At 39.7% G+C, this 26,875-nt stretch overlaps 1 protein-coding gene and 1 long non-coding RNA gene across 2 annotated transcripts in view; one reads left to right on the top strand and one right to left on the bottom strand.

Annotated features, from left to right (window-relative positions):
• Positions 1-805: 805 nt before the first annotated feature.
• Positions 806-20,505, bottom strand: LOC112627730. The gene is made up of 3 exons (XR_003120219.1): positions 20,213-20,505; positions 1,286-1,427; positions 806-877 (listed from the first exon to the last, which is right to left on the bottom strand). It is a non-coding gene; the product is annotated as an uncharacterized LOC112627730 (long non-coding RNA).
• The window catches only part of ANKRD34C (ankyrin repeat domain 34C), a 15,891-nt gene continuing 8,387 nt past the window's right edge, over positions 19,372-26,875 (top strand). The window contains exon 1 of the mRNA XM_025390336.1: positions 19,372-19,791. The gene's annotated coding sequence lies outside the window, so the exon portion shown is untranslated. The remainder of the gene's footprint in view (positions 19,792-26,875) is intronic.

Consider the following 26,875-nt stretch of genomic DNA (forward strand, 5'->3'; position numbering starts at 1 on the left):
GGCCTCCAGGGGATTCCAATGCACTTTCAAGTGTGAGAGCTACTGGATTAAGGCAAGGGTTCTCAACCCAGTCTTCCCATGAGAGTATCCTTAGAAAACTCCTTTTAAAAGTTGGCAATGCTCAAGAGATTCGGTTTAATTGATCCAGTGGAGCCTGGGCATTTTTTTGCATATGTGTATTTTATTTGTTTATGTACTTGTGTTATAGACCTTAGTTTTTTGAGCAGTTTTAGGTTCACTGCAAAATTAAGCAGATAGTACAGAGATATCCTATATACTCCCATCCTTACAAGTGTACAGCCTCCCCATTATCAACACCCCCTGCCCAGAAGGTAAATTAGTTACAAATGATAAAACTGTAGTGACAAATCAATTTCACCCAAGACCACAGTTTACATTAGAGTTCACTCTTGGTGTTGTGCATTCTGTGGGTTTAGACAAATGTAGAGTGACATGCATCTGCTATTATCGTGTCATATAGAGTGGTTTTCCACCCTGAAAATCCTCTGTGCTTTGCCTAGTCATCCCTCCCTCCCCACTATTGCCTGAAAACCACTGATCTTTTTGAGCCTGAGCAATGATTTTAATGTGCAGCCAGAGATGAAAATGATGGTTTAGGACTGTGGTTCTCAGGGAATGATTTTGTAGCCCAAGGGATGCTTAGCAAAGTCTGGAGATATTTTTAGTTATCACAGTGATTGAGCAGGGAGGTGGTAGTGGCTGCTACAGGCATCTAGTGGGGAGAAGCCAGGGATGCTGCTAAACATCGTACAGAATAGCCCCCAACGGCAAAGAATTACCTACATAGAGATGTCAATAGTGCCAAGGTTGAGACACCCTTGCCCAGGGGAACAGTCATACTCAAGAATCTCAGCTTCTAGACTTAGTATAAAAAAAAAAAAGTATCTATTTGCTGTGATCCTCTTATTCTCAGAAGCAAAAGACATTACATCTAACTTAATCATCCCCACCTACATGATAGCATATACAGATATGCTTACACAAAGTAACATTTGCATTCATAAAAGGCATCCCCAATATACATGTAAACACACACACACAGATAAGTGTACATGTTGTCCACACATGCATGCATGCTGGTACTCATATTTACTAAACCACACATACATCCACAGTCACACATCCACCATAACTCACAATCATTAAAACATGCACATACACTTACACATGCACACACTGTCAATCCCATTTATTAAATGACAAGCACCCCAGAGCCACCCAAAGTTCTCCTGCCCTCTCTGGCCCCACTCTCCCTTTGTCCTACCTGAATGACTGTCTTCAGAGGCCTAGATGTTGGGCTTGACACAGTGGAGGCTCCCCATGCCAAGGTCAAGGCTGCATGTCCACGGGGTGCTGACCAACCAAGTAGGGTGCAAGGGGGCTCTACTGGGCAAGGTGCTTGGGAGCTGCATGAGAGAGCAGTGAGAAGGGACCTCAGGTCCAAGACATGCCAGGAACCTGGGAAGGATGAGGGCAGGGAGAGAAAAAGGAGCCAAACTGATGCTCAGCTCAGGGGAGGAGAGAGTGAGAAAGGGAGGACTAGGGAGAGACTGGGGCTGTGCTGAGGCCCTCGACGGAGCACCCTGTCATCTCTTTCTGTATCTGTTGTCTTCTCAGCTGTTAAGGGTCCACTTGACACTATTTTAGACACTTCCATGCATATCTTGAAAAACTGTAGTGGAAAGAGCACCTGTTTTTGGAGACAGGTAGATTAAGTTTGAATTGTGGGTCTGCTACTTGCTGGCTGTATAATCATGTGCAAATTTCCCAAACTCTTATCCTTGGGTCTCTTATGTGAGAAGTGGGCATAGCAATACCTATTCTAAAAGATTTTGTAAAGATTAAGTGGGAGGAAATGTATAAACTGCTCATAAATTACGAGGCATGGAATATGCCCCTAACAGTACTAGATCCTTTCTCTTACCCTCTCTCCAGCTACTTTTCATGTATTCATGCATGTTTATTCCTAGAATAAAAGCTCTGTTGAATTGGAAAACACTTCCAGAAACAGGATAACTGGGCCAAAGGATATGGTCACTTTGATGATCTTTCATATTTATTGTTAATTCCTTTTCAAATACTATTTCTGGATATTTTTTCCAATGGATGTCTCTCAAAACATGAAAAAAACTTTATGTGAAGACATTATTTATAATTGCAGTGTTGTTTATAAATAATTATACAATAGGAGGATAATCACTGACTTAACACTTTTAGGAATAAGGCAGCATGGAGACAAATAATTAATGGTCAAGGCACTTACGATATCACCTCTTGATAGGTTATTAATCAGCCATTGAAATAATAAGAACAAAGACTAGGGGGTAAAATCAGAAACACTATATGACCAAATTAAAAGAGAAAATTTGAAATCAATTCTCAACAATTATTACAGGGCTATAATACACACATATTTGAATACAATTTCAGATAACACTCTAAAGTGAAGCTTGGCAAACTTTTCTGTAAAAGGGCAGAGAGTAAATATTTCAGACTTTGCACAGCAGATAGTCTCTGTTAACAAGCACTCAATTCTGCTGCTGTAGTGTAACAACCACTCAATTCTGCTGCTGTTGTGTGTGGAAGCAACCATAGAGGGTACATGAATGAATGTGTTTTAATAAAACTTTATTTACAACAACAGGTTGCAGGATGGATTTGGCCCTTGGTCCAGTTTGCCAATCCCTACTTTAAAGTGAAAGTATTATGAATAAATGAAAAAATATATATATATATATTTTTTTTTTTTGAGACGGAGTCACGCTCTGTCGCCCAGGCTGGAGTGCAGTGGCCGCATCTTGGCTCACTACAAGCTCCGCCTCCCGGGTTTACGCCATTCTCCTGCCTCAGCCTCCCGAGTAGCTGGGACTACAGGCGCCCACCACCTCACCTGGCTAGTTTTTTTTTGTATTTTTTAGTAGAGACGGGGTTTCACCGTGTTAGCCAGGATGGTCTCGATCTCCTGACCTCGTGATCCGCCCATCTCGGCCTCCCAAATCTAAAGTCAGAGTAATTACATTAATGTAGAGCATGTGTTTCATTGGACAGAAAAATGGAAAAGAATAGACACTTCAGCAATAAATCCCAAACCATGTGGTAATTTATTATGTCTTATAGGTAGCACTTCTCATCAGGAAGAAAGATGTATTTATTATTGAATAAATAGTGTTAGGACACCCGGGTAGCTATTTGAAAAGAAAAATGAATCCCTACCTCACACCTTCCTCCAAATTAATTCCATATCAAAGATTTAAATGAAAAAATAAAGCTATAACGTACTTCAAAAAATAGTTCAAAAATAAGCTCAGAGATCAGAAAGCCTTTTAAAGTACGATATAGAAGTCATAAACAATATGATTATAGGATAATATGCATTTTTAAGTTTTTCAATCTTACTACATCAGATAGAAAATTATCAAATATGTGATTGCACATCCTCCCCACAAGGAGGGTGTGGGAAAACATCATGCTATATATTGCCAAATCGAAATTTGCAATATCTAACTAAATAAAAATTCACATATCCTTGGACTCAACAAAAATTCACTTTTAAATACTTATTTTAGAAATGTAGCTACACATTTAAATGAAATATATACAAGGTCATTGTATATTTCAATACTGCTTTTAATAGCAAAAATTTGCCAACAAAACTTAAAAAATCTATCAACAGAGGCCTTGTTAAAATATTGCATATATTATACAATGCAAAACTAAAACTTATACAACTGTCTAGATGCCAATGCTTTATCCTTATTGATACAGAAATACTGCAAAATATTTGATTAAGTGAAAAAAGCATGGTGGAAAATTGTGTGCACATTATGCTAAAAATTTTATGGGGGAGAAAAATAGAATGTATACCTATAAAAGGTGTAGACTGTTTCAGGAAGGATATATGAGAAACTTAGAGAATGCATCTGGGGAGGAGAAATAGGTGGTTGGATAGAGAAAGCAAAATAAACTCAATTTTCATTATATGCCCTTTTGTACTTTTTGAATTTATAAGAAAAGCATTACCTGTTTAAAAGTTAGCGTTTTCAAATAATACTTAATGACATGCAAAAATATTTTTCTCAACTATATTTCCTATGTCTCTGCTTGGATAGCTAACAGGCATCTAAAACTTAACCTGTCTAAAACTAAACTCCAGATACTTCCCCAAGAATCTGTTCCATCTTCCATTTTTCTCGTATCAGTTAATGGCAACTCCATTCTTGTAGCCGCTCAGGCCAAAACACTTGGAGTTATCCTTAACTTCTGTCTTTCACCCATTGCATCCAACTCTGGCCACGCTGGCTTTCTTGTTATTCCTGGGAAATGCCAAGCACATTCTGGTCTTATTGCTTTGTACTGCCTGTGCTGTCCTGCCAAGAAGGCCCTTCCCCTAATCTGCACGCTTCTCCCTCTTCTTGTCCAAGTCTCTGTCGATATTTCACCTTGCTGAGAACTAACCAGCCCTCTCCCCAGTGCTTCTGACCCATTTTCACTTTACGTAAAAAAATTACAGGGTATTCATTACCTTTTAGCATAATATCTAATTCCCTTCCTTTTATATTTTCTGTCTCTTCTCACTTGACTAAGCTTCATGAGGACACTGATTTTTTTTGTCTTTTTTTTTTCCATTGTTGTTTCCCCAGTGAGAGTGTCTGGCACATAATAAGTCCACAATAAACATTTTCTAAGTGAATTAAGGAATGAATAAATGAAGGAATATGAAGTTTATAGACTACAACATAAAATAGCATCTACAGTATTAGTTTTGTAAAAAATGCACATAAAATATTTATGGATTGTTTTTCTAAAACATATTACATTATGAGCACTTGGTAATATTTTTTCCTTCCCTCACCCATGAAAGAATATTCTGTCATTAATTGCATGGCCTCTTCTCCTACAATTTCTAGGGCAAGGAATAGATCCCCAAGTTCAGACTCTTCCAAGCAGAATTGAGAAAATAGATAGAAAGAAAAGATGAATTGCAAGGAGTGAAAGAAGTTAACATAATTTAATATTGGGAATGAGAACAGAGTCTCTTAGAGGAAGAAGAGAAGCATGAAAAAGGGAAAGAAGGGGGGAAAAGAGTGAAACACCCAGATGGTAGGATTTAAGATGATTTTTGTTGGTAGGTAAGAGTACAGGGTTATGAGCACTTTGGGGAAGCTGCAGGGAATGGGAGGTGGCAAGAGAATGAGAACAGGCAAAAAAACTCTATAAGTGTTTCTATAGATTATAAATTGCATTTCCTTGGATTTTCTTTGAGGATCTCCAGTGAAGAGCTCAATTGCTTTTGATCACTTTTGGAGAGAGATTTTTTTTTTTCCTAAACTGTTCCAGAACTGGACCATAGGGATTCCTGGCTTTTTAGGGGAGAAATAAATATATAGCAATATTTAAAATGATTTGTTCAGAGCAGTGGTTTTATGTAATATTTTAATTTTCTTCTATTTTTTTCTATACTTTTCCTACTTTTTTCCATTACGAATGTATTACTTTTAAAATAAAGAAGAACATGCTTTAACAGTTTTCATTCCCTTTAGTTCTTTAAAGAGCCTCTGCACAGCAGTCGGTAGGTGCCTGACTCATCCATGCGCAGCCAGCTGGGCCAGGAAAGCAAGGTTGCAGTCACAGCCAGCTCATGACATCGCAAGGCTCCTTTCCCTTTCACCTCCACTCTCACTCAGGCTGGCTCTGTTCTGTGCCTGCTTCAACTACCCAGTGCTCTCAGCAGCTGGCTACCTTGGGTAGGGTCTCTCACCCTAGCTCTAGCCCTTTGGACCTGAAACAGCAGCTGGATCTACCCCCACCCCCAGTGGGGTTTGGTTGATAACTGTACCCATCTGATTCATGCACATGAAATCTTTGTTTTGCTTTTAATTTTAAATTTTATAAAATTTCATCATGATATCTCAGCTGAGGCTACTCTTCCAGGCCTCAGGAGAGGTATCTCTGGGCTGTCACCTCAGGTGACCGAACTCTGTGTTTACTCAGGACTGGGAGGGTTCTTGGGGAGTGGTGCTTTTTGGTGCTAAAACTGTGAAAGTGCCCAGCAAATCAGGGTGAGTTGATCACTGCTGCCGAACCAGGAGTTTTAGTCAATTGCTGAGTTCAGCTGCAAGGAGGACACTCTCCTCCCTCTGTTGCAAGTGTGCTCCTTCCACAACAGGTGAAAGACATGCCCATTTCTTTCCTGGATCATGGCAGAAATCATCCGAAAGTGCAGGAACTGTCTTCCACAGCTCTTGCTCTAAAGGGAGTGACAAGAATGCAGGGCAGGGACAAGGGTCCTTGCAGTCCAGTGGTACTGCTGACCCCATCCTGCCCATGCCGCCAGCAGAGACGCATGGCCCAAAGGAAGCATCCTGGAGGGGCTTCAGAGGGGCCTCTGTTCAGACACTGCCCCTGGTATAAGCTCACACGGCACTCCCGCTAACAAGGGCTGCATCTACACAAACAGGGCCATTCTGTGCTCCCAGTTATTGGAAATTTGCATATCCTGAACCTCCTTTGGGAGAAGAGAGGGTTTTTAGACAAGATTATTTTAAAAACACAAGGCTCTCACAGGACCCAAAAGCACAAGCTCACAGCTTCTAACTAGGTTAGCTAAACAAGGACGTTCCTTGGAGGGAACTGCGAGCATGGACTCTATTTTAGGCATTTTGGAGAAGCACTGGTGATGATGACTTATACTGGATAGAGTGGCTATTTAGGGACATTTATTTTTGCTGAAATATTTGCTGACTATTTTTATCAAGAAATTTAATTCTGAAAAGACAAAAGCAATTTCTGTAGGAGCCTTTAGCAGAGGGTGGGAAGAAGAGGGCAGTCATAATATTGTTGCGTTTATGTTGCAATGACACCTTCAATACAGTCTCTTTAGAGTGAAGAGATAAAGAGCCCAAGCAGAGATGGCAGCACAAATTTGACATAAAGAGAATATTGTCAGCTCTCTGCCTCTGCTGGTTTCCCATAGCTTTCATTTTCCCAACTGGACGGGATGATGGTAAAGAAGTTTCAAGGGGGTCATGCCCCATTCTGTTTGGGAGGAAAAGAGGCTTTCGGGAGCTGTAATGCATTCAGATCTTGCAATCTGGTTTTCAGGCAGCTTGCCCAAGATGGTTTCCAGCCACCCAGACCATTGTCCCTGTGCCACCTCCGGGTGTGGACACTTTCATCCTGCTCCTCTGGAAAAGTCGGCCTCAGCAGCTTCCAGTGTTATGGAGGAAATGTGGTACAGCCAAGATCTTCATTCCAGTCGACACATGAAAGTCATCTAGGGATCTTTTAACAACCATCCATGCTTGGGCTCTACCCCATCCAATTAAACAATTTCCGAGGGTGGGGCCCGGGTATGGAGATTTAAAAAGATATCCTAGGTAATTCTAATGGACAACCTGTATCAGAATCACTGCTTTGATATTCAGAGCCCTTCAAACTTTAATGTGCATATGAATCATCTGGAGATTATGTTATCCTGATTCCACAGGTCTGGGGTAGGACATAGGATTTTATGTTTCTGACAAGCTCACACTTTGAGTAGCAAAATGTAGAGTAGAGCATACTGACTAGTTGCTGGGAACCTGAGGGATCCTTTCATTGTCAATAACTGTAACTGTAGTCTTAGGTAAGCCTATGGCTGCAGTTGCTGCATCTATGCAAAATATAAATTGGGGCTGGGTGCAGTGACCCACACCTATAATCCTGGCATTTTGCGAGGCTGAGGCAGGAAAGTTGCTTGAGGCTGGGAATTCTAGACCAGCCTGAGCAACAAAGTGATCCCTATCTCTAAAAAAGAAAAAAAAAAAAAAAAGGCCAGGTGTGGTGGGGTGCATGTGCAGTCCCAGCTCCCCAGGAGGCTGAAGTGGGAGGATTGCTTGAGCCTGGGAAGTCGAGGCTGTAGTGAGATGTGATTGCACCACTGCACTCCAGTTTGTGCAACAGAGTGAGACCCTGTCTCAAAAATAAATAAATAAATAAATAAATAAATAAATAAATAAACAAACAAACAAATTGGACCCAGTCATGACTAATGGCCCTTCAAGCCTGACCTTTCTAAGATTTGGGAGATTTTGGACAGCTGTGTGTTGGACCTGGCTTGTAGCAGCTTGTGAGAACTGATTGTTAAGTTTCCTAGAATTTTGCCTGCTTGTTGTAAAACACAACCATTATTTACAGTTGATGCAAACTTACAACTAAATAAATTTTATTAAAAACACAATAATAAATACTCAAAATTCACTCCTTCCACATTATTGAATACATTTTATGATTGTATATGTTCTTGAGGATCTTTAGGTGTGTTTTGTTCTTATGGTGGAAATACTATATAATGGTCTGCAATTCTTTCCAACTCTGCATTTACTAATATTCCATTGGTAGCTTGAAGTCATCTATGATAGACGAATCTACACTAGGGAATCAGCCTATCCTTAAGAAAGTAAGCAATGGAGAAAAATGTTAATAATGCAGATTAAGTTTAAAATTAATGCTAAAGCTGAAGCAGGATTTAGTTAATGAGTATAATTTGTATGAGAGTGAGAAATAGTTTAACACCAGGTCACATGTCTACTGTGATGACAGTAGATTTACTAGCAAAAGAGTTAGTGGATTGGGATGCAACTCCAGTTGTCAAATCACAGTTGAATTGCTTCATAGGTTGACCAGGGATACAAGAGTTTGTCAACATCAGTGAAACCATTCCGTGACAATCAATTGATTATAGAGAATTTACAAAAAAGACCATTGTATATTTTCTTATTATTTATAAATAATGTACTATTTATACATTCTTTATATTAGTAAAGTTTAAACTTAAATTTGTGTGTCTCTATATATAGACATACCTATATAGACACACATACACATATGTATATACACATTCACATCCATTTTTCCCACCAGAGAACCAGTTACATTTACCAGCATACCATTAGATGTGAACATTCCAGTTTTCTAAAGTATCTTTTCAAGTTGCTTCCCAGGTGACAATAGCTTTGAACAGATAATTCAAGATACATTTTCAGAGGCAAAAATCCCTGCACATGATAGTCTGTTCCCAAATCCACACTGTGGTAACTAGGGTTGATGCCAGAGCCTTTGCATTTAGCCGGGTGATAGGTGACAGCACCAGGCTCCAGAGACTTAGGGGCCCAAATATAAAATTTCTTTGTAGAGGAAACTGCTACTGAGTCTGGGAATGAGAAACATTGCCCAATCATTCGTAGGCAGGAAGACAGAGTTGATTTTAAATACCCTTCTGGAAAGAAATTCTACATATCTTCCCTTCCCGTGTTCTTGAAAATGGGCTGAACATCAGGCCTGAAGGTCTCTGAGGTCATATCCTTCATCTCTCATCTAAGCTGTGGCATCTGCAGCATTTGCACATCCATTCAATACACTCTCACTGAGTATCTTCATAGTGCCAAGGCTTTGGGGAGTTCTATTTGTAATGAGTAAATTGCTCACAAGTAGCTGATTAGGGAGATGCACAGATTAAAAGGAATTTCAGGTTCTGGCCACTCTGACCTGTTCTGTCTAAACCTAAAAAAAACCCATAATTTCCTTGTTGGCAAATTCTTACTCTCTGCTCACAATATTTATTATTGTTTGACATACGCATCTATGAGTACTATCTTAAATCAGTGTCATCACTTTACACAGGCTGGTGCCCAAGGTATTGAGTGGTTTCAGGAAGGTCTCACTGCTTAGAAAGCCATGTCCCATGATGCTACTCATGTTGGTTGCTTCAAAATGTAATGTTCATTGGATGACTTACTGCCATTACTGGCTGAGTGAACCAGCATAGGTAATCCAATCAATCTTGCTAAATGTTTCCATCTTATAACATAGACTGAAAGATAAAAGGAGGCTAGGAGTTATTGTCAGAAAATATTTCTTGTACTCCTGGAGACCTCATCCAAATAAACAGACCAAGTAGGCTTCATGGGGAGAGAGTAATCTATGAATTGACTCAGATTATTGAGCTCAGAAGACTTACTGTGAAGTGTTTGTAGATTGAGCCTTGGAGACTTATGGTCAGGGAGACATTGGCTTTTCTGTGGAAGTCTACAGTCTGTAGTCACCAATCACCTTGAGAAAGACTGAGGTTTTATGCCAGCCTGGAGCTGATAATTCTTTAAAATGATGTAAGATTTTTCACTGGAAATATAGACCTCAAATTGATCCTCAGCAATAAGAAGATTACTGAACAGTATCATGATGGTTAGAAAGGAAAACACTATTAGATCAAAACTGTAATCTTTTATTTTAGGATACTGACAGATGGTGTGTGTTATCAGATTTTTACTCCTGATATGACTCTTATATCTGTTTCAAGAACATCTGGCTTCAAGCATAAAGTTATTACATCACATATGAATCTTGAAGAACACCCTTAAAGGATCATGAAAATCACCGGTAAATTCTAGGGGTGTCTTCCAGTCCAAGATGGCAATGTTAGAATATCTACGTAACCAATTTTCTCAGTAATGTCAGAAAGGAGGATAGATTTGGACTACCATATCCTTTATTTAATGTAATTTCTGAAGTGCTAAGCAATACTATTAGATAAGAAATGAAGTATGAAAATATACTCATTGTAAAGACAGGAAAAATAATTATTTGCATATTACAAGATTGTATACCTAGAAAATAAAGGGGGTCAATTGAAACATTTAGGGAACCCAGTAAATTGGCAAATTACAAAATGAGCATATAAAAATCAATAACTGTCTTACGTTTCAATTGTATTAAGTTAGAAAATAGAATAGACGAAAAACCATTTACATTTGGGAGAAAATTTAAAATTTCATAGCAGAATCCGTTAGCAAGAAATATAAAGTTCTAATATGAAAAAAGATAACGTTATTAAGCAAGATGGCTTTATTAAGGGTGAACTGATATTTCATCAAATAAAACATTCAACATAATCCCAGTAAAATCCAAATGTTGTCTTTTTATAACTTTACTTGATGATTCTAAAGTTAATCTGGAAGAGTAAATCTGTGATAAAATTCAGATTGTTTGGAGAGGGAGTTTAAGAAAAAAGTCTCCCACTACATATGAAGTGTGTCATAAACTTATACTAATCAGAATGAGGTAACACAAATAGAAGGAAAAATAGATCAATGGAATAGGAAGGAATGTTCACAAATAAATTCCAGATTTTCTGGCAATTTAGTGTGTGATAAGGGTAACATTCAAAAACAGTAGGAAAATATTTTCCTAAAAAATTATATTGGGAAAAAATTGTATTGGGGAAATTACTTGTCTGTTGGAACACAACTGATTTCAGTGCATATCTAGTTAATTTCACAGAATAAATACCAGATGGAGCAAAATTCTATCTGCAAAATGTGAAATTATAAGACAGTCAAAAGAAGGTTGGAATTTTCTCATAATCTTTAGGTTAAAAAATTCCTAAAACTTATTTATGGCAAAAGACAAGATAATAAACCTAAAATACAAATAAAAACTGGGAAAATATTTTAAATATGTATGACAGATTAAGAATAAAATGTAAAATATGGAGAAAGCTTTAAAAGTTAATAAGAGAAATAAAAATAGGAAAGGATATGGACAACCAATCCACATATATACACACACACACAATACAAACAACCTGTAAATAGACATAGATTTCATCAATATATTCATTTTTGAAGAAATGAAAATAAAAATAAGACCTTTTTCCCCCCTTATCAGATTGTTAGGGATTAAAAAGCTTGATAATGTCCAGAATTGCTGATGGTATATAAATATGTTTAGTACCATCTTTTGTTGGTGGAGTATAAATTTTTATAAACATTCAGGAGGATGGGGTACAAATATTTATTAAAATGTTAAATATTGTGGCCAGACACAGTGGCTCACGCCTGTAATCCCAGCACTTTGGCAGGCCGAGGCCAGTGGATCATTTGAGGTCAGGAGTTCGAGACCAGCCTGACCAACATGGTGAAATCCCGTCTCTATTAAAATTCAAAAATTAGCCAGGCGTGGTGGCATGTACCTGTAATCCCAGCTACTCAGGAGGCTGAGGCAGGAGAATCACTTGAATCTGGGAGGTGGAGGTTGTAGTGAGCTGAGATCATGCCACTGCACTTCAGCCGGGGTGACAGAGAGCGACTTCGTCTCAAAAAAAAAAAAAGTTAATATTGTCTCTATATTTACTTAGCAATTTCTTTTGTAGGTATTTACTCTAAGAGCATAGTTGGACAAATACAAGATATAATTCTTGTTTAAAATGTTGAAAAATTGGAAACAGCCAAAATGTACGTCTCTTGTGGATTTGTTAAATAAACTACACTACATTTATACAATAGACTATAACTTAACCATTAAAAGCTATTATGTATACTCTGTTCACTGGCAGGAAAAGGTTTTCAGTATGCAGCATATTGTTAAAAGTATAGTATGACACCATTTTCACATCATTTTTAGGTACATTTATAAAACAGAAATTCTGGAAAGATGATCCCCAAAATGACAATAGTAGTCAGCTCTGAATTATAGAATGTCAGGTGATTTTCCTTTATCTTTATATTTCTTTGACTTTTTTGAAATTTTTCTTATGATAGAGTACCATTTTGTTTGTTTGTTTTTCAAAAAGTTGTTTTTGTGTCGGGGGAAAAAAGGAGGGAGGGATGGATTTGGCAAAGCTGTACCTTGAGGATGATTTGAATCCTTAAAAGAATTCAACTCTATACAAGGAAGAGTAAAACTGAATTAAGTGTGTATTCAACTCAGAAAGCTAGGAAATGAATACACAAGGAAGGAAAATGGGAATGTGAAATTGAGATAAAAGTAATACAAAATGAATTATAAATAGAAAAATATTATAATTATCAAGCATGAAAGATCTGTCTTGGAAAGAAAACAACAAAATAGATAAGCCCTGACCAAGTCTTCTTAAGAGAAAAGAGACCCCAAATAGCCAACATTAGGAATAGTAAAATGAGGACATAATCACAGACAAGAAGAAGACTTTCCAATTTGCCTCTCAAATTAGCAAATATTTTAAAACATAGTATTACCATAGTGCTCATGAGAGTGTATCATGGTACATTTCAGAGAGCAATTTGACCATTCTTAACCAAAGCCTAAAGATTTTGTTACCTGTTTTGGAAATCTAATCAAAGGAAATACTTATAAGATAGATAGATAGATAGATAGATAGATAGATAGATAGATAGATAGATAGATAGACAGACAGACAGATAGATGGATAGATAGGGGAGGAGCAGAGGAGAGAAAAAGAGAGAGAGAGAGTGGGTGAGAGGGAGGGAATTTGTATGAATTATAGATGAGTAATAGTGATTATCATCTCTCTGGATAGGGAAATTATGAACAATATTATTTACTTTACATTTTATAATAAACTATTAATCACAAACACAAGCAGAAAAATAAGTAGAAGATAAGAATAGGCAATTCACAGAAAGAGAGCCAGTAAACATTTTAAAAATTCAATCTGACTAGTAATAAATAAAACAGTGACCTGATACTTTTATTTTTAACTATCAAATTGCCAACTTTCTTTAATGATTAGATCAAGTGTGGTTGAGGATGCATTTACAAATATGATAAAGAATTAATGAAAATTGGTGCAACCTTTCTGGAGAGTAATTTTTCAATCTATATCAAAAGTGTTAAAACTTTGTGTCTAAAACTTCAAATGTTTTGCTCTAAGGAAATAACTCAGAATTTTGAAAAAGATTAACTGAGATTAATTCACTGCAGTGCTATTTTAAATGGAAACTATGTGAAACCCTAACATTAAACAGATAATTGGTTAAAGAAATTATGATTCATGCATACACTAAAATATAATATAGCCATTAACAATAAAGTAGAAGCGACTGGGCTCAGTGGCTCATGCCTGTAATCCTAGCACTTTGGGAGGCCGAGGGGGGTGGATCACCTGAGGTCAGGAGTTCAAGACCAGTCGTGCCAAAATGCTGAAACCCTGTCTCTACTAAAAATACAAAAATTTGCTGTGCGTAGTGGCACATGCCTGTAATCAGGAGGCTGAGGCAGGAGAATTACTTGAACCCGGAAGAGAGAGATTGCAGTGAGCTGAGATCACGCCATTGCACTCCAGCCTGGGTGACAGAGCAAGACTCCATCTCAAACAAACAAACAAACAATAAAGTAGAAGAATAGCACGTAATGACTGGAAAGATAGTAGAGTAAAAAATTATAATTAAATTGATGGCTTTACAGCTTATTTTTAAGGAAGAAAAGGGAGATACAAATGAATAAAATGAATATAATGTGCTGCATTATTTAATTATATTTGTGTAAATTAAGGTTTATTGTATATTATTTATGTATATATATAGTCTCTTTTTCTTGCTAATCAGTGTTTTCCACATTTTTCATAAAAAGCACTGCGATAGTCACATTATCCATTTCCCATTTATTGTCTTGCTAACAGAACTGTATTTTATCTGAGACGGCATTAGACCAGACCAAGGATAGGAATTATTTTTTGATCTCAGTCAACCACAACAAGCTTGCTTTCCATTTCCCCAACATCTCTTGCATATGACCCATTCCTTCCTTCCTTCCTTCTTTCTTTCTTTCTTTCTTTCTTTCTTTCTTTCTTTCTTTCTTTCTTTCTTTCTTTCTTTCCTTCTTTCTTTCTTTCTTTCTTTCTTTCTTTCTTTTCTTTCTTTCTTTCTCTTTCTTTCCTTCCTTTCTTTTTCTTTCTTTCTTTCACCTTAAACTATTAAGGGTTAAGGACCCATTTCTAATAAAAAAATTCAAGAAAAAGTCGACTGGGAGATGTACTGCTGGGAAAGTTTTGCTCTTCTGATAAAAGGGACTGATGTGACTGTGCCTGCCCCTTCCATTCTTCCTATCTGCAATGTGGATGCTATACTTGGAGCTATCAGCAGCCTTCTAGCAAACTCAAGGGGAAAGGCCATGAGCATCACTGCTGGCCTTGAAAGTTCTGAGCCTCTGAACCATCATCCCCAACTGCCTACCTTCAGACTTCTAGTTATATAGAGAAAACAAGTCCTCTAGGGATCTGTTACATAACTTTGTGTCTGTAGTTAACAACAATACTATATTGTACACTTAATTTGTTAAGAGGGTAGATCTCAGGGTCAGTGTTCTTACTACAATTAAAAAAAGAAAAGAAAAGAAACACCTCTTTGTTTAAGATGTGGTTTTGTGTCACTTGCATCAATTGTGACCCAATTTAAATGTGCAATACAAATATTTGGAACTAATTTTTAAAATTAAAAAGTGGAATAGAAGGTTGGAAAAAAATCCATATCTTATCTGTATTTTTAAAAATATACATGTAACACATTGTGATACAAATCTAGTAAAAGTTATTTTAAAATTTACAATATTCTGGCACATATCTAATCACACAATGCTGGTCTCAAAAGACCTGGCAAGACTGGTATTGAATTTGTCATGTGATTCTAGGGAAGCATCTCTTCCTCCTAGAATTTGGCCTCCCAATCTGTGTGAATTCAGTGAATCAGATGACTCTTGCTGACAACTCTGCCTAAGGAACTCAGTGCTCACCTCTGAATCTGACTTTCTCTTCCTTATGGACAATGACTTACTGACACTATACTCTGGAGAGGGAAACTGCTCAAGAGGTCAACAAAGACTACTTTCACATAAAGGGTACTGATATGGTTTCGCTGTGTCCCCACCCAATCTCATGAACTATAGCTCCCATAATCCCCACATGTCAACCCCCTGTGTAAGAGTGGCTCAATCCTCCCACAAATCTCTCAACCACAGCCCAAATTCCATGACAAATTCTTCCTAGCACCTTCTTAAGTGAGACACCCCACGATTCCCCAATGTATGTGTTCTCCCTCGCTGCAACAAGTGATACAGCCAATTTGTTCAACTGTAAGTGGGTTCCTGGTGGTTTTTAGCTGGACCATTGATAGTAGTAGATATTCAAAACTTCTATTGCTATTATTAGAATTTTTAAAAAAGTATTATTGTTGTTGTTATTCATCAAGTAGGCCTAGCATATAAGGTGCATCTCTGAGGAAGTAGCTGAGATACCCATAAGAAAGCAGACTTGGAATAGGTTGCAAAAGGCCTTTTGCTTCATGGAACAGTGTGAGTTGATTCACTTACACACATACATACACACACATCTCCAAAGAGATGCTGACAAGTCTTTAGAAGGCTCCTTTGCAAAGGCAGAGAATGTGCCTGTCTTATTCACAGCTAAATCTATAGCACTCCAAAAGAAGGCAGATCAGGTCACATAGCCCATACTCAATAATAAATTTTTGCTGAAAAACAAAATGAATTCAAGCCTTTTGGGAGACCTTAACAGTTTAATTTGAATAGTGATAGATCAAGCAGATAAATGTAGTTAACACATACAGAGTGCTTACTCCCTATCAGACACTGCACTAAACATTTTACGTGCTTTACCTTAGCTGCCTCTTATCCCAGTTCTAGGAAGTAGATACTATAATTAACCCAATTTTATGGAGGAGAAAACTGAGACACAAAGACATTTGGTGTCTCATTGGAGACCATGCAGCTAGTGAGTGCTGGAGTTGGGATTTAAATACAGGCAGTCTGATCCTAGAGTCTGTGCTTTTAATCAATACACTATGCTGCCTGTAGTCCAGAGTAAAGATGTAAAGTGTACCGATATGGTTTAGCTGTGTCCCCACCCAAATCTCATGAACTGTAGCTCCCATAACCCCCACATGTCAAGAGTAGGGTCAGGTGGAGATAATTGAATCATACTGTGCTCATGGTAGTGAATAAATCTCATCAGATCTGATAGTTTTATAAATGGGAGTTCCCCTGCACAAGCTCTCTTGCCTGCCACCATGTAAGATATGATTTTGCTTCTCCTATGACTTCCACCATGATTGTGAGGCCTCCCCAGCCATGTGGAGCTGTGAATCCATTAAACCTCTTTCCTTTATGAATTACCCAGTCTCAGATATGTCTTTATTAGCAGGGTGAGAGAGGATTAATACAGGTACTAATCTACAATTAACTTTGCAGGTGTACTTGTATTGTTTGTGCCCCAAAACACAGAATGCACATTTTGTTTCTACATTAAGTATGAGGGAAAATGCTCATGGAGAACTTTTTATTGGTCATATAAATAGAGCACAACATGGAAATGATGTAAATCATATAATTCACAGCAAAATAACATCAAACACCAAAAACAGTGAGGGAGAACACAGCATTAGGAATAAAAAGGGGATGTAGGAATAGATTTAAAGACATGAAAAATTATAAAGGAGCATAATTTGTAACATTATGCCAATACATTAAAATATGTAGATGAAATGAACTTTTTTCTAGGTAAATACAAATTACCCAAAATTGACTCAGGAGGGGTTAGATGATGAATATGCCAACATTCATCAATGAATTTGAGAAGATAATCAAAGATCTAGCCTTCTAAAATCCATCAACTCCAGATGGTTTCATGGGCATGTTCTATTAAACTCTCAATGAACAGATAGTTAACTTGATGATTTGAATATTCCAGAGTATAGGAAAAAACAGAATGCTTCCAAAATCATTCTACAAAGTTACCATAACCTTGCACCAAAGCTGAATGAGAACCCTTATCCCCTAAAAAGAAAAAAGAACACAATTTTTATTTATTAATATAGATGAAATAAACCTTATATTAACATAAATAAATAATTCCAATCTAGCAGTGTATTTGTATAAAATAACATACATTAACCAAGTAGAGTTTGTTTTGAGAAATATAAAGTGTTATAAAGGTGGCATTCAAATCAGTGAGAGAAGAATGGACTTTTTGAATTGGTGTTGGGACAATTGGGTTCTCATTTTTGTCAGATCCTTACCTTACCCTGTGCACAAATACAATTTCCAGATGAAATGATAATCTAAACAACAGAGCTATACCTTACTAGAACATTTAGGGAACTGTATTGTGATTCTGGTATATGAAGCCTCCCTTGGCAAGATGGGAAATCTAGAAACCATGAATGATAAGACATGTATTTGAAACTGCTTTAGAGAGAAAAACTCCATAAACAGTAGTCAGTCATCATAAATACTGGGTACTAGGAAGGTACATTTCTCTAACTGATACTATAGACAGTAAGTGATAAAGGCAACTTATGGAACAATATTTTTGCACTTAAAAGACAAAATTGATAATCCTCCAGCAAGCTTGATTGAAAAAAATGGGAATGGAGCAACAGAAAACACAAATAAACAATATCAGCAATAAGAAGAAGGCACAGAACAGTATCAGAGATGAAAATAAATAAAGGGTGACACTATTTGTAACTTTGTGCCAGAAAATTTGAAAATGCAGATGAGATGGACAATATCCTGGGAAAATATAAATTACTAAAAATGACTCAAGAAGTAGGGATTTAAAAAACAGGGCAAATAGAACCCCTGTGTGCATATACATGTATCTAGACAAAAATGCTGGTTACCTCTGGGGAACTGATTACTGGGGAAGGACACTGCAGGGTGGGGGAGGAGGGGGCACTCACTTTCTATTTTTTTTTGGAAAGCATTTTAGTTTTATTTTTTTGGTAGAGACTTTTTTTTTTGTAAGTCTCACTAGGTTGCCCAGGCTGGTTTTGAACTCCTGGCCTCAAGCGGTCCTCCTGCCTTGGCCTCCCAAAGCACTGCGATTTACAAGCATGAGCCTCTTACTTTCTAAATACAATGCCTTATGCTTTCAATCATATACAGTAACTATTAACTACTTTGTAAAACGGAAACGAAGATTGTCAGCGAACGACTCCACGGGAAGCCCTGGGAATAGGTAGCGGGCAGGCAAAAGCATGGATTTGGAATGAAATCCAATGGCCATGGAACCAGCCCTGATTATCAGATTGCCCCCCAGTTTTGAGGATCACACTGGCACCCTCCTGTCTCCCTCTCTTTCCTACACTGTGGACAAACAGCCTTGAGATTCCAGGGCGTATGTGAAGGAAAGCCGAGGAGGGCAGGGCCGCAGAAAGAACAAAGGAGACACAAGTTCAAATCCCTGCCAGGGTCTGAGACCTGCAACGTCAGACTTTGGGAGCGTCCCTTCACTTCTCCGGACCCCAAGGGTGGCCGCGCCTGCTCCGCGCTCACCCTTGGGGAGTGTAGGAGCCCCCTGCTAAGTTGCTGAGCGAGTCGGAGCCCCAAGAGCTAGGGTCGAGGGGGTGGGGCGGCAGGCGCCTCTGCCGAGGCTGCAGGTAGGCACTTCCCCACCCCCGCGGCCCCCTCCTTCCTCCTTCCTCGCAGCTCGCACACCCACACAACCCTCGCCCGTCTCGGCTGGAGAGCTGCTTTCGGCGCCAGCGGGCAGCAGCGCGTCGTCAGCCAGCACAGCCGGCCGAAGACCAAGCCGGAGGGCTGGGGCTGCGCAGAGACCTGCACACCCGCAGCGCGGAACCGGGGGCGATTCCTATCTTTCTTTCATGCTTCTTTCTTTTTCTTAAAACCAGACCAAACCAAACTCAAAACTCCCCTGTTCACACCGCAACTTGGAGGAGCGGTGGAATGATTTGAAGGAACTGACGCAGAGGTTTTATTCATGAACCTTGAAGAAGTTCTGGGCAAGTGACTCAACAGGACCCTTGGGGCCCGGAGTAGCCCCAGCTCCCAGCGCTGGTTCAGTCTGGCAGTGCCCTCTGCCAGCCAACCCGCAGCTGCAGGTAGGGGTGCGAGACGCCCCCTGATTTTGCTTTGGGAATAATAATGACACTACCCATAGCTTGGACCCAGGTGGCCTCGCTCGGCGATTGTCCCCACCAGGTAAGCGCACCCCCCAGGGGTCTGCATTGGTCACCCGGGTGGGGACCTCGAGCTCCCGAGAAGTCAGTCCATGCTGTTTAGCCACAGGCAGGAGTGGGGAACTGGTAGGACAGAGCTTGCTTTTATCACAGGAAATTGTGGGAGACGGGAATGGAAGGCGGATTTAACATTTTTTATTTTTGCATTGACGCGTGGGGATGAGATGCGTAGGGGCCTGGATTCTTGTAGGAAATGGTTGCGGAGCGGGACTGGGCGATAGGTGTCTGGATTTTTGCAGGGACTGAATGGGGAGAAAGGTCGTTAATTTTTGCAGAAACCTGTGAGGAACTGGCGGTGAGAGGTTATGATCCTGAAAATGTGCACGAAATTGTAAAAAGTAGGCATCTAGGCATTTCTGGGAAATGATGGGAGAAGCACTTACCGCCCTGGTTTCACCTGACCCCCACGCTCGGCCTTCTGGAAGATGCCCACAGACACTGGCAATAATGGACGCCGGCACACTCTGCCGGCGCGGCCGGAGCCCCGGAGTTCAGTACCTCGGACAGTGCCCGCGCCCCACAGCCCAAGGCGCACGGTGAGCGCCGACAGCCAGGCTCCCTAGCCCCCGGCCACCGTTGCTCTCAGTTCAGGGCAGCTACGTAACACCGCCCCTAGCTCCGCGCCAGAAAGGGCTCTCGAATCGCAAAAGCAAACGTGTTCGATTTCTGATCTGCTCGTAACTGCTTCCCGTGACTGCAGAAGGAAGAGGCGGAGTGTAAAGATATCTCCCAAGCTTCCGCGAAAACTACAGCCAAACAGTGTGGCCTCCCTGGGTTTCGGAAGGTGTACCCAAACTTCTTTAAAAATCTAGCATTTATTAAGCGCTTACCCTGTGCTAAGGCCCCGTGCTAAGCCAGTGCACCACAAATTTGTGTCCTATGAATATCCCCATTTTACAGATGAGAAAACTGAAGCAAGAGAGGCCGAGTAACTTGTCCAGGTTTATGGAACTACCAAATGGTATGGCTGCGCTCTTAAACGCTGCCAGATTGCAGTGGTGGGAAGATATACTTGAGTGGAATTCCCTGCGTGAAATAGTTCTGAACTTGGGGTCAGAGCAACAGAGTTTAAATGAAAGCCGTAGCACTTACAAACGTGTGCTCTTAGACAAAATTACTAAATGTGTCTGAACTTCAGATTTTAACTATCTGTAAATACTTGATAATGGTTTCCTTGCAGAAGTGTCAGGGGAGGGTGGCCAAGGAGATAATATGTGTGGAAAGGCTGGAAACTGGGAACTGTGGTTGGGTGTTAGGGGCTGAAAGCAGGGAGCAGGTAATTAGAAGAGAAGGAGAATCGGTGGTGAACACTTCCCTCAGCACACTCCAAGGGGGCTGGACACAGAGCGGGGCTCAGTGGGAGGAATTCTGGATGAGTTTAGTTCAGTGTGTAATAGCCTCTTAGATTTTTTTAACAGGACTTTATAGAGAGTGTGGACATATTGCCTATCATTTGATCCTTGCAACAATCTTGTTAAGTAGGCAGGACTGGGGTTATTCTACTCATTTAGCAAAATGATGCTTGCCTGAAATTACTCAGGTACTTAGTAGCAGAGCTGGGATTAGAATACAGATCTCCCACCTCTCTAGCTTATAATCCTTCCACATGGACTGGCACATCCTCAGGAGCTTGGATTATGGGGCATTTACAGCACTAAAGTGTATTTAGACAAGTACTATAAATACGTGACGTTGATGTTTTTTAAAACCATTTTGAAACAGCAGTTTCATATGGATCAACCTCATAAACATTTATTGATTATTGATTTTGTTCCACAAAGAATTTAAAGCAGTTTATAAGGCTCCACAAGATGTCAGGTTTGCATATATTCGAAGTAGTCAAGAAAGCACAGGTGAAACAAGATTAAGGCTATAGCCACAGATAGAATGAATACAAATTATATATATTATAAAGTCCTAGAAACTTGCTCTGGTCTCTAAGTACTAGAAAGTGTATATCCAAGTCCTTTCTTGGAGGTCTAGGAACTCTGAAGATGTCTGCAAAAGTCTGTGGACTCTTCTTTTTTGTATAATTTCATCCCTTACCCTCTGTGAGATCTTCACTGTGCCAAACAAGGGATGTTTGACTGGAAATACAATGTCAGTGTGACTCGAAGAAGGGGAATAAAGTGTATGACATTGTATCTGCACTCAGGTAATTAAGTGTTAGTTACATAATTTCTAATGGTTCACATGAGCACACCATACTTTAAAGTTTATATAAAGGTTTACATCCATTAGCTTATTTAGGCCTTCTAACAACTCTGAAGAGATAAGCAGCCATGAAGTGACAGGAAGGACAAAATGCTAGCATCATGATTTTATATACTATGTATTTTACTTTCATACACAAACCGGCATCCCTACACAGGCATGTTAAGTAACCTGAATGTTTGAATCGGGCCAATTGTAAGACTACGGAGAATGACAGAGCCTTTTCAAACTGAGCAGTGAATAATCCATCTTAAAACATTCAAAGAAAATTTAAAACACAGTGCCAGCCAAGCAAGACATGACTGTGGGCTACACTGGCCGTCAGACCTTTAATATGTAATCTTGGTCTAAATTACTCAGGCCAAGGATGTGAGACGGCATGGGAGTGAAAGACCCTGGATTCAGAGAGAGAAAAGTTTCAGTCCCTGTATTTAAGTTTCCTGTTTCTAAACAAGGAAGATTGAACAAGATGGCTCCTCTCAGCTTAAAAAATATAAGACATCTTTAGTTTTGGGGACAATAAAATAATCAAAGGACTTCAGGACAAAGATAGCAAACATTTACATCTACTTATTGCCTCCATGAAAAAGGTGTCATTTTAATTTTTGACACTGGTGATATTTTAATCTTCAGTATTTCCTCTCCAGCCCCTGTGCCATTGGAAAATATATTGGCCATCGTTATAATGGAAATGCATCCAACAGAAAACAGCCCAGAGAGGTGAAAGTTATGGCAGGGATGGAGTGGGGGTGGAGGGTTGGCGGGTAGAGACAAGGAGGACAGCAAGGGAGGAACCAGGCAAACTTTGCTCACTTCTCAGTTTACTCTTCTTATGGTACACATGAAAAAAACCCACATTATGGTTGCTAATTTTTTAAGACAAAAATATTCTGCCCAGAGCAGCCAAAGTGGATGGGATTTCAACATTTTCTAGGAATGCATCAGCTTTTTTCAATCCAGATTGTTTATTTTCTCTCCAATAAGCTTAGAGATCCTGTAAATCACTTAATAGTTCTAGTATTCCAATTGAACAATGAGATCACTTGGACACAGGAAGGGGATCACCACACACTGGGTCCTATTTGGGTGGGGCGGGGAATAGCAATAGGAAATATACCTAATGTAAATGATGAGTTAATGGGTGCAGCACACCAACATGGCACATGTATACATATGTAACAAACCTGCACATTGTGTACATGTACCCTAGAACTTAAAGTATAATAAAAAAAAGTTCTAGTATTCCATGTTTTTAATATTTATTCACTGTGATGCATAATAGTAGATAAATTTTCAAATTAAGGTAAATTAGATTTGGGTTGACACTTTTGTCAAATGGACCGCTATTCAGTTCTACCTTTCAAACATCTCTCCAGCTTGAGTCTTTCTCTATCTCCCGGCTGTGCTGTTTCTGATCCTCTTCATCTCTCAGAGGCTCCTAGGCGACCCCCAAGCCTCCCAATCCATCTCCCACACTGTGGTCAATGATCATGTCATTCTCTTCCTTAAAATTCTTTAGTGGTTCCCTATTTCCACATAACAAACATCAAACTGCAAGGCTACAAGGAACTTGGAATCTGATTTCTGCCGACCTCCCCATATTTGCTTGCTCCGTCAGTGCACTTCCCAACCACCACCATGCACTAACCATCAAGTTCTTGAAATGTCCATGTTCTGTTACTTTTTGCCTTTGAACTTGTACTTACTCCTGAGTGTAAGGACTTCCCCCTTTTGGTTCAACAAATTTCCACTCATGTTTTTCAAGTCCTGGCTCAGTTTTATTCTCTTTGTGAGCCCTTTCCTAATCTGCACCCCAAGACCCTCCTGGCACTCACATCTCCTTGTTTTATATTTGTCTTCCATTCCGGGACTTATTAATTACTTTGCACTACAATTATGTCATGTAGAGGCTAAGAATGTGGACTTTGGGGTTAGACTGCCTGGATCTGAATTCCAGCTCCACAACATATTGCCTGGGTGATTTGAGGTAAATGACTTTACCTTCCTGAGACTCAGTTTCATTTTTCATAAAATGGGGATAATAATAGTACCCACCTCATAGTATTACTGTAAAGATTAAATGACACAATGCATATAAAGTGTTCAGCACATTGCTTGGCACATGGCAAGCATACCATAAATGTTTATTACTGTCATTAAAATATACATCCACCTTCCTTCTAAATTGTAAATTACTTGGCAGCCATTCCTGAATTTTATACCTCTTTATCCTTAACACCTAGCCTGGAGTAGGTAATCGATACATGTTTGATCATGAATGAATGAGCAAGTAGATAGTTGATATATGTTTGATCATGAATGAATGAATGAGCAAGTAATGCCAGTGTTTTAGTCAAGGTTTACTTGCTTATAAGTAACAGAAGTTAATTCAAGCTACCATAAACAAAAACATGCTGACTTATTGGAAGTCTTCTAAGGTGTTCATGGACTCCAAAGACAGTTGAAACTTCAGAGGATAGAGGAAAAGTACTCTCTCCCTGCCTCTCATCTCAGCGTCTCAGTGTGGTTACTTCATTCTTCTTCCTCTGCACGTCACCTTTTCTGCTTCTCTGCCCTTGTGGCTAACCCACAAATGCAACTCTTACAACCAGAGTTCTCTACAAACAGCCCAGCATAACTGGTGTTTCTCAGTCTCAATTTCAAAATCCACCCAAGGTTGAGTCAGCCCTGCACATGGGGCAGGTCAAATAATATAAACCATCAGCCTCACTCTGTGTGCAGGGGAAGGCAGGGATAATATCAGAAAGAAAGAGTCACTGTAGCTTGTGAGAGTCAGTCATTCATTGATTCCTGAATGACCATGGGCAAGTCACTTCTTCACTCTTGACTTCAGTTTCCTCATCTGTGAAATGGTAGAAAAACCTTCCTGACAGGGCATTTCATGGTTCATGGGAGGCAGTTAACATCAGTCTGGAGCAAAAACATACGTATTAACAGTTTATTGGGCTATAAATCCTGGGGAGTAGGAATGAAGGAAAATGAAAAGTGACGCAAGGGAGGAGAAAGAGCAAATACAAGGGAATACATTATTGAGCTAGCCACAGATTCATGGCAAATGCGCTGATTATTCTGTCTTATGGAAATTGTATAATCTATTGCATCTTGGAAAAGGCAATTGGGTGAGAAGAGGGAGAAGCGTTTACGTAACATCTCTTTCCCATCCTCTATTTTCTATTGGTCAACATCTGTTCTACAAAGGGTTACTCCCTCATACTTATTGGTTGAGTAACCTGGTTTTCCCAGGCAACTGCTGGAGAAAGTCAGGACAGGGTCAGTTTCTTCTGGTCAGCAGAAACCAGGTGTGGGGGTTCACCATTTGTAGCAGACAACAGCAGCAGTGACCTGACACTAAGACTGTGGGAAAGGTTTGAACTTTGCTAAGACCACTCAGGCAAGAAAGCAAGGTGAGTGTGTAACACGCAGAGGCAGGCAAAGTAGGCATGGCTATGCATATCTGGCATGATGCATGAATTTAGTCTGCCATAATTTGTAAATTTGTAAGGCTATTGTCAACTGAGGCCATGTAAATAGCAGTCTTTTAAGCCCAGTATTCTTTTTTTTTTTTTTTTTTTTGAGATGGAATTCCTCTCTTGTTGCCCAGGCTGGAGTGCAATGGCACGATCTCGGCTAACTGCAACCTCTGCCTCCTGGGTTCAAGTGATTCTCCTGCCTCAGTCTTCAAAGTAGCTGGGATTGCAAGCGTGCGCCACCACACCCAGCTAATTTTTGTACTTTTGGTAGAGATGGGGTTTCACCACATTGGCCAGCTGGTCTCAAACTCCTGACCTCAGGTGATCCACCCGCCTTGGCCTCCCAACGTGCTGGGATTACAGGCATGAGCCACCGTGCCTGGCCAAGCCCAGTATTCTTAAAATGAAAAGTGTACGATTATTGCAGCATGCTAACAGTTAATGTTAGCCTGGCACATTTTATCTGGGCTGCAAGAGTGAGGTAAGCACCTGATTCTGTCCTCAGACAAAGCTCTTGCATTTCATCATTTAAGGAATTTCAGATGGGAGGCCCACAGTGAAAAAAATGACAACTTGCAAAAGAACTCACTGACCACACAGAATGTTATGCCTATTGGTGGGCTAGATATAAATATTCCAGACCACAGAAAAGAACCTGGATGCCTTATCTGCAACCTGATGCCTCCTTAGGTGCTGAAAGGGAAGAGTTAAAATAGGGACAAGACCTGAGCATAGGGGAGGAGGAGGCCACTGATTCCAACTGAAGAGAGAGAAGGATTCTCCTACATATACCATCTTTCCTCCATTTCTTTCTTCTTTGCCTCCTTTCCTGCCTCCCTTCCTCCCTCTCTTGACTCTGAGCTAGACTAGAGGTAAGTGATTTGCACCGCACGTAACATAAAAGGTAACCCAATTATCCATCCGTCTTCCTTCCCACTTTCCTTTCCTTCTTTTTCTCCTTTCTTCCATCTTTTCCTTTATCCTGCTTTCTAATTATCACACAGCTGAGAAGGGAGAAAAGACAGTATTTCTAGTTTGAGGGGTGCAGGGCTCTGTGGAGGGGGCTGACCCAGGTGATTAACAAGACTGATACTCAAAGAAAGTTGCAAAGAATTAAGGAACACAGGGGATGTGGCATCTAGTTTTGTATATGTATGTGTGTGTTTTTGTATGTATGTGTGTGTGCATGCACGTGTGCCAGAGAAAAAGAGAGAGAGCATATACAAATATGGTGTATAGTATTCCAGAGTATGAAGATATTACATTTTCTTTATCTATTTTCCTCCTCCTCCTCCTCCTCCTCCTCCTCCTCCTCCTCCTCCTCCTCCTCCTCCTCCTCCT

The sequence above is a fragment of the Theropithecus gelada genome, chromosome 7a (genome assembly GCF_003255815.1).
Source record: "Theropithecus gelada isolate Dixy chromosome 7a, Tgel_1.0, whole genome shotgun sequence".
Lineage (NCBI taxonomy): Eukaryota > Metazoa > Chordata > Mammalia > Primates > Cercopithecidae > Theropithecus > Theropithecus gelada.